At 39.3% G+C, this 12,316-nt stretch overlaps 1 non-coding gene across 1 annotated transcript; it reads right to left on the reverse strand.

Moving 5' to 3' along the window:
* Nucleotides 1–9,146: 9,146 nt before the first annotated feature.
* Nucleotides 9,147–9,219, reverse strand: TRNAV-UAC. The gene has a single exon. It is a non-coding gene; the product is annotated as a tRNA-Val (tRNA).
* Between the last annotated feature and the right edge of the window lie 3,097 nt (nt 9,220–12,316).

The following is a 12,316-nucleotide window of genomic DNA, read 5'->3' on the forward strand; positions in this document are numbered from 1 at the left end:
GAAGAAATCACATGCGCACCCAGAGAGGTGGCAGCACCTGCAAACCAGGAAGCAGGTCTTCACCAGACATGGAATCTGTTGGCACCTTGCTCTTGGACTTCCCAGATTCCAGAACTATGAGAAATAAATGTTTGTTGTTTAAGCCACCCATCCTATAATATTTGTCATAGCAGCCCAAACTGAGTAAGACAAGAAAGCACAATGTAATTTATTCAATCAGATTCTCAATTTGTAAGAGATAAAGCTATAAATCCAGATATTAGCTACCTCAACACAGAACCCACACATAACTGCCTTCTCTTAACTATCTGGTCTTATACACTTTGGTCTAAGGTATAGTAGTAATGTTAAAGAGAGATGTTGAAAAATTTGTACATGGACAATTTTGCAATCATTGATTGGTTGGGGAAAGAGATTGACTGATACCCACAGGATAGATCATCATTTCTACCCCATTCTTAAGAGCCTCCTTCATGGTGGAAGCCCTCTGGTGGTCATTTTGGGGTAACTCATATACTGACTGTGTCCTTGTACATTACACTCCACAAGACCTTCATGATAATAATTTTCTAGTCATGTTTTCCATGTCCTTGATTAGCTGGATAACTCACCAGTCACTGTCTATAAATTAGTAAAGATACATATAGACTCGCTTTTCCTGCATCAGGCCAGATTCCCTACCATAAGAAGTGGACAACCAGATGTACCACCCAATATTCTGCTGACGGGGGATTTTTTTCACTACTCTCTCTCAAGACCTCCCATCTCTAAGTGGAAGCATAACTTGTACTGCACAGCTATCCAATTCTACTAGTGCTAAAATGCTCTGCAAAGCCGCTCTAAACAGGGCCATGATTGTTAATCCTTTGTTAACTGGTCGTAGGGGGTTTACCAAGAGGTTATAAAAAAGAGTTGAAGGAGAGGTAGCAAAGCAATAGAAACAGCACAGGAGTCTGAGCATCACACATCTTGCTCAGACCATCACAGATCTGGTCTTGTCTATAGAATTTCATTTTAAAATGAAATGCTACTGTGATATCCATCTTTATAATTTGGTAGATCATAGGACACCCAGTTCCTGGTGAATATTTTGGGGTGCATATTTGCTTTATGTCCCACTGTCAGGCATTCAGTAATTAAAATGGCTCAGTAGATGCTAGAAGCTACTTTTCAAATAAATAATAATTGCCATCAGAGTAAGGCTTGGCCTTATTCTAAATCCCCAGGTGTGATACTCTTCATGAGTTTTGCAAGAGTCTCCTTAGAGCATTTCTGTCTGCCATGCATAACTCCAGATCAATGACTCTTATGCATCATAAAGCCTAAGTGGCAGGAAATGGGGCCTACTGAAAACCAGCAGGCTTACAAATTATCTGATAGCTGGTGAGGGGAGCATATCCAGATATGGTACATGTCACTTTGGGGAAATAATAATGTTAGTAGCTCAAAGGGTAGCAAGAGAACATTTCAGATGAAAGAAATAAAAGCTGGTAGGAAAGATCCAACAGAGGTTATTATTATTATTACTATTATTATTTGGCCACACCACATGGCATCTTAGTTCCCCAACCAGGTATTGAACCTGGGCCCAAGGCAGTGAAAGCATGGAGTCCTAACCATTGAACCATCAGGGAACTCCCCCTACAGAGATTTTTAAAAAATAATATAGGAAAGAGAGGGAAGGGTTGCTGGAGCTATGCCCCTGAGTAAGAGAGAATTTTAAATTTATTTTTAATAGAAAATTTAGGAAAGTCGGAAGTAGAAAAGTCCATGGCATTGATAAACATAGAGCTAGCAGGTTGGATTAGGCCACCCTGTCTCTTATCCTACTCAGAATCACTGTAGTAAAAGTGTCAGGCAAAATCCTCAGAAAGGCTTTCAAAAATAAAAAGCACAAGAAGAGAGGCCATTTTCTAGGCCTGTGCCACACCAAGGACTAACACACAGGATTGGCTTTTCTCTCTTCTTATAGAGAAGCACATGCAAATCAGTCCAATTGCCAAAACACCCCAGCAGAAAATGCAGAAAAGCACTTGTGTCCATAAATAGGGTGCTTTCTAAATAGGGTGAGAGGAAGTCCCTGAGGGAAAGAAAGGAAGGAGAAGTCCAACTCAAACAGGGCTGAGACAAAAGCAGCCTGCATTCCCTGTACAGGCAGCATTTCCTTTCCTTCAGCTAAACTGAGCTCATTTCCTTGAGACAGAAAATCCCTAGCTCTCTTCCCTGATCAAATTAATACTGGGAAGCAGGTAATTCTTCAGCAAACCTGCCAGTAATTAGGGTGGCTTTGTGTGATCTAGAAGAAAGGAGATAAAGAAAATCTCAGAAAATTAAAGACATCATTTTGGCTCTGCTGAGAAGCTTTATATGGTCAGCTGCTGAGGTAATTCTGAACTCCTTTGCCTTCATTTTCTAACGATCTTTCCTACCCACAGCCTCTGCACACAATAAAGCCATTTGCCTGGCCACATACTGTTGGGAGAAGTTGCCTCCATAAAGGATTGAACTGGAATCTCTGTGCATTCATTCATTCATTGTGCGCCCGAGCAATATTCATAAAGAACTTACTAAATGTGGAACCCTGGCGATAGACTATTGAACACGACAGTTATCTCCTCTTGGAGCACAGTTGGGGAGGGGACGGAGGGAGGGAGGAGACTGACATTAATTTAAATATCTCCAGTAACTAATACATCATAAGAAACTGATATGGGGACACTGACAGAAAAATAAAAAAAGGGTCATGGAACAGAGAAAATAAATTTGACTTAGACCGAGAGGAATGTGTTGTGTGGAGAGGGGAGTTCAGGAAAAGCTTCCCCAGTGAATTCAGTGGAGAGCTGAAGCATGAATGGAATTTAACCAGGTAAAGAGAAGAAAGGAAATCATTCTGTACCAAGGAAAGAGCATGTCCAGGACCCTGACTCTACTGTGCGCAGGCAGAGTTGTCTGTGACGGGGTGCGGGCGGCCCGTAGAGCTTCCAGGCCATACAAGAAGTACTGTCCCCTCTCCCCCTCGGGCAACTGGCAAAACTGGGAGAAACAAGTTTCAGCGAGGTGTAAGCACTCTGAGACACTGAACATTTTCTCAGTTGGGCAGGCTGAGTCCAGGGGCGTGCCAGATTCACGGATGGTCGGGATGGAGCCATATCCCTTCCTTTGAACTCACTTTTGGCACCTGATATGACGCCAGATTCTACGCCAAGCACCTGGAGATTCTGACCAGTTTGGCCAAAAATGGGACCCAGTAAGGTTCAATTCGAAGCAACACCCTCTCCATTCTATCGCTGGAGGTCTGAGGACCACGCTTTTTAAAACTAAGCGAGACCTGCATGGGCTGGAAGTGGAAGTGAGAGTAGTCAGTCCGCAAGTGTTAGCAACCCCAGAGAGGAGCCATCATGTTTGGAAAATTCCATGTAGTGAAACTTAATTTTATTCCTTTTGGTTTGTTTGCCAGGAGCAACATGCTGTATTAGCAAGTGGAGGAGCAGAATAGGGCAATAAACTGAGAAGGCATTTCTAAATAAAGACGGAAAACAAAGTGTATGTTTCTTTAGATGACAGAAATAGACGTTCCTGAGAAAAGAGCAGAGGTAGAGCTCTAAAGTAGATGCTTCCTGGTGCTGTGCTGTGATCATATAGTGGTTAGTACTCTGCGTTGTGGCTGCAGTAAGCTCGGTTCGAATCTGAGTCACAGCAGGATCTTTATTCCTCATATGTGCATCACCGATTTTTTTCAACACTGCCATGGAGACAGCCTCTCTAAAACCTTTGCAAAATTGAAGACAAATGTTCAGCATCCTGCCCCCACTGGCCAGCCAAACAGAAAGTATCCATGGTTTTGGGGGGTTTTTATGTTTGTTTTGTTTTGTTTTTTTTCTCCAATTCTTCTCTTCCCAACCATACCCATGTCCAACACTCCTGTTAGCATTGGCTGGAAGTCCCAATGAAGAAGTTGAGGTAATAACAATAAAAATAGAAAACTTTTCCTTTTAAACACGATGAAATGACTGTTTAAATGCAGATCCGGTTTATTGTGGCAATCTTTTCTTGCACACAAAGGACTGATTATGAATCACACATTTCTATTTTTCTTCTTTTGGATGCATTTTATTGTTTTTTTATTTTTATTTTAGCATAGTTGATTTACAATGTTGTGTTAGTTTCTCCTGCACAGCAAAGTGAATCAGTTATACATATACTTATATCCACTCTTTTAAAGATTCTTTTCCCATATTGGTCATTACAGAGTATTGAGTAGAGTTCCCTGTGCTATATATACAGTAGGTCCTTATTAGTTATCTATTTTATATATAGTAGGGTGTATAAGTATCGTGGTTAGGTCAGTGCTGAGAAACTAAACTTTGATAATCTGGGAAAAATTAGAGGAACTTTTAGGGGGTGGGATCATGACTCAGAAGAATAGCCACTATCTCTAGCCTCTTCAGTTTCTTGAGTGAGTTAGAAAGAGGCAAGTGGACTGGGTAAGGTGGGAGTGGAAGAGCATTGGTCTGAAGTGGGGAGGTGGCTGGAAAGCAGAAGCAGTAGATGCTACCTGGGGACCACAGTGAGATGACTAAAAAGAAGCAGATCCCCAGAGGAGCGGTGACTTCACTTCTCATAGCACAGCACTCTGAGAATACATATATGGCACCTCATCTCCCTGGGCCTTATAAATTTTCAGTGCTCAAAAAAATACTGTCTTCTGTCTTCTTTCTCATATTTTTAGCAGCTTATTAAAAGTTTCAGCATGAAGGTATCTTCTTCGATTTCCTAAAGCCTTCCCTTCATAGGGCTAAAATAGCCCCCACTTCTTACCCAAGTGTCCACCTGACAGAGATTCTGAAACTCGACCCAACAAAGCTTCAGAGATATTGTAATTAAGCTGAAATGTCTTATATTTTCAGTGTCATCCCTTCTGCAGCCCAGGTTTGAGGCTGCTTCCCAGTAGTCTAACAATATTCACAATGACCATCCATGTTCATTTGGATCACATCTACTTCAATTTTCTCTTTTGTGTGTGTTATTTCTACTCAATTTTATAAGGGTGAGTTCAGGGATCAAGTATGTATTAACCCAGACTGGCTCCTATCAATTTTTTTTTCCCACCAGTGAGTGAGGAAACTCAGATTTAGAACAGAGACAAACATCTTGATCTTTCAATTCTCTAGAACATACTCTCTCCAGCAGTTATTGGCCTGAGTAGCGGAAATGCATGTACTATGGCCCAGAGGCTACTTCTTGGTAAGAGGGTTAGGGTCCTAAATCTGGCACAGAATTAACTTGTAGTGCCAGGCTAGTAATGGGTTAAAGAAGACCTACACTTGGTGATTTGCTCAGAAAGTAGAGAGCTTGCTTGGCATGCACCACATGATACTTAGTGCCAATACATTTCTACTAGACATGTCAGTTTCCCTGGTTCACAGTTATATTGTGTAGCTTTGCATGACAGACATCACTAGCAAATCTGATATAAACTGACCAGGGGAATTATAAGATTAAAAATTTGTATTTTCCAGGTGTCCCTTTATGATTGCTTGAATATTGGTTGGGAGCATCATTCACAACCTGCCAATCACATTTGCAGAGGGAAAACTGCCCTCCTCTACCTGTGGCACTCATGGTCTGCTTTTTAATTTCTCTGTGCCTCATCATCCTCATCTTTCAATGGAAGTTAATGAGAGTTACCACTGTCTACAATTGTTCTAAAGATTTAAGGACATAATATGCATGGGGCACTAGCTCAGTGAGGTGCAAACCAAAAACATGACAAAATAAGCCATTGTTGTTATTGTTAAATAAGTAAATAAATAGGATTGCTATCTGTGCCTTTGTAGTAGTAATGTTGTAAACACTGATACTGAACTCAGCATCTACTTAAAGTGACTACGGTCCTCAGCTATTTTGATGGTGATAAGCTAATTCCAGCCATGGCTGGAAGAGTTTTGTCTGTCCTCAGAATTAAGGTTCACTTCAAGATTTCAGCTAGGCTATTTATTAGCCCCATGCCTGCCAAAATGTTTGCCATAGGGCTTCCCTGGTGGCGCAGGGGTTGAGAGTCCGCCTGCTGATGCAGGGGACACGGGTTCGTGCCCCGGTCCGGGAGAATCCCACATGCCGCGGAGGGGCTGGGCCCGTGAGCCATGGCTGCTGAGCCTACGCGTCCGGAGCCTGTGCTCCGCAACGCGAGAGACCGCAACAGTGAGAGGCCCGCGTACCGCAAAAAAAAAAAAAAAAAAGTTTGCCATAGTGTTACCAAGGCTGTTTCCCCAGAATCATACCCCTGCCCCCTCCCTCGAATAGAAACCAACTACTCTTATCTAAGTTTCAGGAGGAAGCTGCAAAGAGAAAAAATACAAGAACTGGTTAGAACCAACTACACGCAAGATGGCGGAAGATTTGACTTCCGGTAGACCTTGAGCCTCATTGTATGTTTATTAGAATACATTAGTATGCTAAATGACACACCCACCAGCACCTTGACAGTTGACAGTTACCATGACAACAATGGGACAAGCTCATACAAGGACTGAAAAGGAGGATTGCATCAGTTCTGGGCCTAAACCACACCGGCGCTCTCAGATGAGTCATGAATATTCCACCCACTCTTTCCAATTCCCTCCCTTCTACCTCCATTCTCCTATATAAGTATTTGTTTCATTATTTGCCTTGTTCTATATTGTGCTATCTATTCTGTTCCATTGGTTTATTTATCTGTCTCTGCAAAAATACCACACATATTAATTACTATCCTTTAAAATACATCTGACGTTAGAAAAGAAAGCACCACTAACATTCTTTTCTTCTCTTTTAAATTAATTTAGTTTGCTAAAGCTCTCTAGTTCTTCCAAGTATTAGAATCTGTTGGAATTTTGATTGAAATCTCATTGTATATATATAATTTTAAAGAAATTTTTTATTTTATAGAACTTTTGCTCTCATTAGTATGTTGTATCACTGCATTTATTTAGGTAGTTTTTTATATCTTTCCATAATATTTTATAACTTTCCCTGTGAAAGTACTGTACATAATTTGTCAGATTTATTCTTAGGTATAATTTTTAAAACCTTATTTTCTATGTATTTCTGAATTAAAATTATGAACAGTTATCTAGCAAATGTGCTAAACTCATTTATTGATTTTAAACATTTATTGATTCTCCAGTTTTCTCTGTAGATATCATCTGCAACTAATGATTATTTATTTATTCCTTTTCACTCCTTATACATATTTTCTAATTTTAAACCAGCCTAACGAACTATTATTACTCCTCCCACATGGAATAATAATCATATTTTTATTTGCACAATTTTCAATAGGTCTTATTATTTCAACCCCAAATCCATCCACCAGTTATTTAAATCTCTTTTCAGGGTGTTTATCCACATCCAGGTTTCTCTCAACTTCATCTCCTTGAAGAATTCTTCCCCAGACGTTTCTGAACTCTTACAGTCTAGTCTTGCTTCCCTTAACACTCCACATATATGATATTCCCGTCATCCTGGACTATCCCTTCACGTATCTCCTATGTTGCACTTGCATCTCATACTTTCTGTATCCCAAGTCTTCCTACTTCTTAACCCACACTTTCATTTTGGTAGAACGTATCCTCCCATGGATCCCAAGAAAGGAAGTACTGAAGGTAAATTATACAAGGCAGTGTATATTTGAAAATATACAAATATATTTGTATATATATCTCTTTTACACTCATACTTGATGGATACTTGGGTTTCATATCGGATTCTAGGGTGGATTTCATTTTCTTTCAGATTTGAATCCATTGCTTTATTGTCATCTAGCTTCTGGTGCCAATTTTGAAAAGTCAGCTACTCTGTTAATTTATCCTTTCTGTGATCAGTGATCCCTGCCTGTCTAGATTTTTTTTAGTGTTGTGATATGTACCTAATTTTTTCAGGTTTATCATCCTTGCATTTTCCCTATTCTTTATATCAGGAAGTAATACTACTTAGATATTGCACATCCTAGAATTTTCCTCTAATAAACTTATTATTGTTATAATAAACTTATTATTTTCTCTGTATCACTAACTTTTTTGCTTGACATTCCAGGATATTATCACACTTTATGATCTATTTATTAAATTTTCATTTCTGATAATATATTTTTATCTTACAAAAGCCTCTTTCCTTGTGTAAATACACTTATCTTTATTTCAGTATTCAGTGTTGTCTCCCATCTCTCTGAGTATATTAATATTGGTTTATTCTCAGCATTGTTCTACCTATGTAACCTTTGTCCATAAGTTGCTTTTTGTTTCTGTTTTTGTTATATTTCTTTAATACATTCTTCAGAAATATCATGATTCTGACTTTCTATTCATGGTTTAGAGCAGGATATGTGAAAGTCTATTGCCAGCTCTGACCCGTTGGACGGTGCTTGTTTATTTTGAGTGGAAGTGGAGTCGAAGAGGGTTGGGAAGATCACTGGGTAAGGTCAAGGTTTTCATAGATGTCTCTTGTCTTTAGTCTGGAACCTCAGCCATCAAACACATCAAATGCCTCTCAGGACAGAGATCTCTGTTTTATCCTTTTAGGAGCATAAACCTGGAGCCTTCTTCCTGAGACTTCCAGGCAGGAGCTAGGAGAGCTTGACTTTCTAGGAGAGAAAACCTGAGTCCTCTGAAGAATTGAGAAATGCTGGAGGGGTCAGCCTCTGTTGAGCCCCGTCCACACATTTCTTTGGCACTGTTCCCAATCTGAGGCCCAGGTTACACCCTTTTGACCTAAAATCGGACCCTTGCCCCTCCGCCCAGTTTTACAATTTTAGAAATTCTTGCTGATTAGTCTCTCTCACTCTTGAGGTGAGAAAATGTTTATTGTCCCCAGCGTTCAGGCCTCATTGAAATCTATTTCTGTTTGACTTTTATGATGACTGGAGATAACAGAAGTAACAAGACTATTTTTTGGTGACAACCCGATGCTCCACACTGCCTCAGAGAGCTAAGCAGTGTATGAAAGTGGAGCTCCCAAAGAAAAGTCGGGAGAGAATCTGCAATTCTGTTTCATAAATAGTTCTCAGAATCCTAATCTACAAAAACAAAAACGAAAGCGAAAAACCCACTGTGTTAGCCTTGGAGTGAGAGAAGGAAAAGGGAGAAAAAAAAAAAAAGGTGTTTACGAGCTGGCTCCACTGGGGATCGAACCCAGGACCTTCTGCGTGTAAAGCAGACGTGCTAACCACTACACTATGGAACCACAAGTGTGCAGACTTCCTGTCCCCAGACACAAAAGTTTCTAGAAAAATACATCAGAAAATATAGCTATTCGATTCAAAGATAGATGACTTGGAACACAGGAAATTTTGGAGCTTAATTACATTTCTAGTGCATCTCACTCACACACAAGCTTGAAATATGTCCTCAAGTTGCATCATCTGTGAACACATGATTCTTGATTTGTGCCCCTTTGAACACTTCTAAACTAATCTATATTTATCCAGTCACTCAAAGAGTATTTATTTTGAGCTATGTGCCAAGCACTTGTCGAAGTGCTGCAGATAGAGAAGTGCAACAATTAAAACCCCTGTGTGTACGCATCTTTTGCTGTAGTTCCTAGCAAATAACCGGGGTTGAATAAACATATCTTTATTTCAAGGGAATTATAAACGAAGTTAGCAGCACTCACATGACCTCCCTTTTTTTGCAGCTGGGTTAGAGCTGGCCAGTTGGGGACTGCTCACTAAGTTAAACTTGGGATATTTGTGCATTAAGATGGGATGCAAAAAAAATGTTTTCAATTGTAGGGGTTCAGAGCATGCCACCCCAAAATATGCCTCTCTGGTATGTTGATTATCTTAAGTTAAAAACACTTGAAAAACAGCAGATGCAAGAAGGGCACTCTTACCTTCCTTTTTCTTTCCAAAAGCAGGAGATAAAATACCCATATGCCCTCTCTGTACCAGAAGGAAGGAAGCATTCTTATCACCAGAGACTGGGGAGTCCAAGCAGAGGGGAATCTGTACCAAGAAACCTCCTTAAACTAACCCTTATCTTCCTAGTCACTTTTCCACATAATTGCCCTAGTCCAAACCCTTTCGTCTTGGTACGTTTTCACAACGTTTGTCCAACCTAGTACATAAGCGTTGGGCTCTGATTGCTTCTTTGAGTCTTCATTTTTCTTGTGAGGGCTCCCACGTACATATAAAACTTACTTAATAAAATTCATATGTTTTTCTCCTATTAATCTGTTTTATGCTCATTTACTTCTCAGGCCCAGCCAGAAACCCTAAGAATAGAGGAGAAATTTTACTTCCTGTTCACAATCTCTCTCTCTTCCCTCCCTCCTTCCTTGTGATATAATATTGGTCCAACACATCTCCTTCAAACTCTGGGCCCTGATTTCCAGAGCCTTGTTGAAGAGTTGGGAGCCTTTTGGAAATCGAGTCACTGGTGAGGGCCACCAGACTGAGGAGGTTGTTTGCAGGTCACATAATCCTAGTTGTTCAAGGTCTTCTCAGTTTTCATTTCTCTTTAGAATCAATTTACTTGAAAACTGATGGGCTTGGAGTGGTTATACCAAACTGACAGTAGGCAAGGACCACAGTGGAAAGATTCAACCATGTACCTATTAAACACTGCCTACTTGGATTTTTTTTCTATGCTCTGGAGGTAAGGGGTAGGATTATAGGAGAGCGAAAAATAACCAAATAGCCTGAGCACAAAACAGAAACTCATAAGTTTTCTGGAACAAACGTGAGGGGTTTCCAGTTCTTATCGAAAAGGACAAATTAGAAAATAAGCTCATGTGCCAGAAGCAAGGATTGAACCCAAGCAGATATGCAATTTATAAACTTTAAGTTCAAAACTTTCCCACTCACCAATCACAGCAACATAAGATTCTTGTTCTCATATCTTTTCTTATAAGAAACCAAAAAGTATTTGTTTACAATCTGGGGAGTCTAGGATTGACCTCATAGGTCCATGAAACATTGGCCCAGGCTTACAAGAATATAAACAAAAAACAAATCTTTGGAAGGTTCTTTGATGGGAAATTCATAAAACATAATTCAAACAATTATTTTCATAAAATTTACTATTTATGTGCTATGACTTGTGCTGGGTTGTTAGACTCTCCCTGACCTTGCAGACATATATTTTAACAGAAAAAGCACACAATTTTACTAAATACATAATTTCATGAAAATGTGAGGAGGCTAAGTAAAGGAAGTGTAGGATGCTACATGACCACCAACACATCCTGGAGACCCTTACTAAACCAAAACTTAGGACACTAGAAGACACAACCCCAATAGACTATCATATAAAAATCCAGTACACTTCTCTAGATATTTAGACAGATCATGTCTCAAATATAAAAAAGAAACTCTATACTTTTTAAAAGAGAGAATATTTTTTAACCTAGTAGCAGAGAAAGACCCTTTAAGCATAACCTCAAAAGTACAAACCAGTAGGGGAAAAAACGATAAATCCTTAATAAAATCAAGGCTCTGCCATGAAGTTCTGTCAAAGTCAACAGACAGGTAACATAACAGTAGACAATACTGCAAGGTCTAAAATTCACAATAGACTAATGACTACAATATACAATGTACCCCAGGTATATCAACATGAAAAATACACCAACCTCTATACGAATATGGACAAATGATAAGAAAAGTATCAGTGTACATAAGATGCAATTCGAATGACTAACAAACATATAGACAGATGCTCAAAATCTTTAGAAAACATAAATAAAATTTTAAAGAAAACAATGATGAGATTTATCACTCTACACATACTAGATTACAGAGTAGAAAGCTGAATAATGTTAAGCCTGGGCAGGGATAAAGGGATATGCAGCGCTGGTGGGAGTGTAGACTGACAAAAATAAGCTGGGATTAATTAGTATACATATATATATACACTAATCAGTGTGTATATATATATATATATATATATACACACACACATATATATACACACTCGCACAAGTACATAAAGGGAGATGGATGAGGAAGTGATGTTATATGGAGTGGGGGGACAATGGAGGCAACCTGTGAGCGCATCACTGGGACAGAAGAGAGGAAATACAGTGCTCATTATGAGATCTTACACAGCAATTAGAAGCAATGATTTAAGTGCACACAGAGCAACTTTGATGGATCTTAAAGTTATAATGTTCTTTTGAAGACATAAGAATATATATCATTTATATAAATTTATAATATATGTGCACAAAACAAAAATGTCAATTTTGCAAATATATATATATATGATCAAAGTGATACACAATAAACAAATTAGAAAAGTTGTTTATGTAAGGAGAGGAATGGCAGCAGGACATAGGGACA

The sequence above is a fragment of the Monodon monoceros genome, unplaced genomic scaffold, assembly GCF_005190385.1.
Source record: "Monodon monoceros isolate NGI ecotype Baffin Bay Population unplaced genomic scaffold, NGI_Narwhal_1 Super_Scaffold_3, whole genome shotgun sequence".
NCBI classification, from domain to species: domain Eukaryota; kingdom Metazoa; phylum Chordata; class Mammalia; order Artiodactyla; family Monodontidae; genus Monodon; species Monodon monoceros.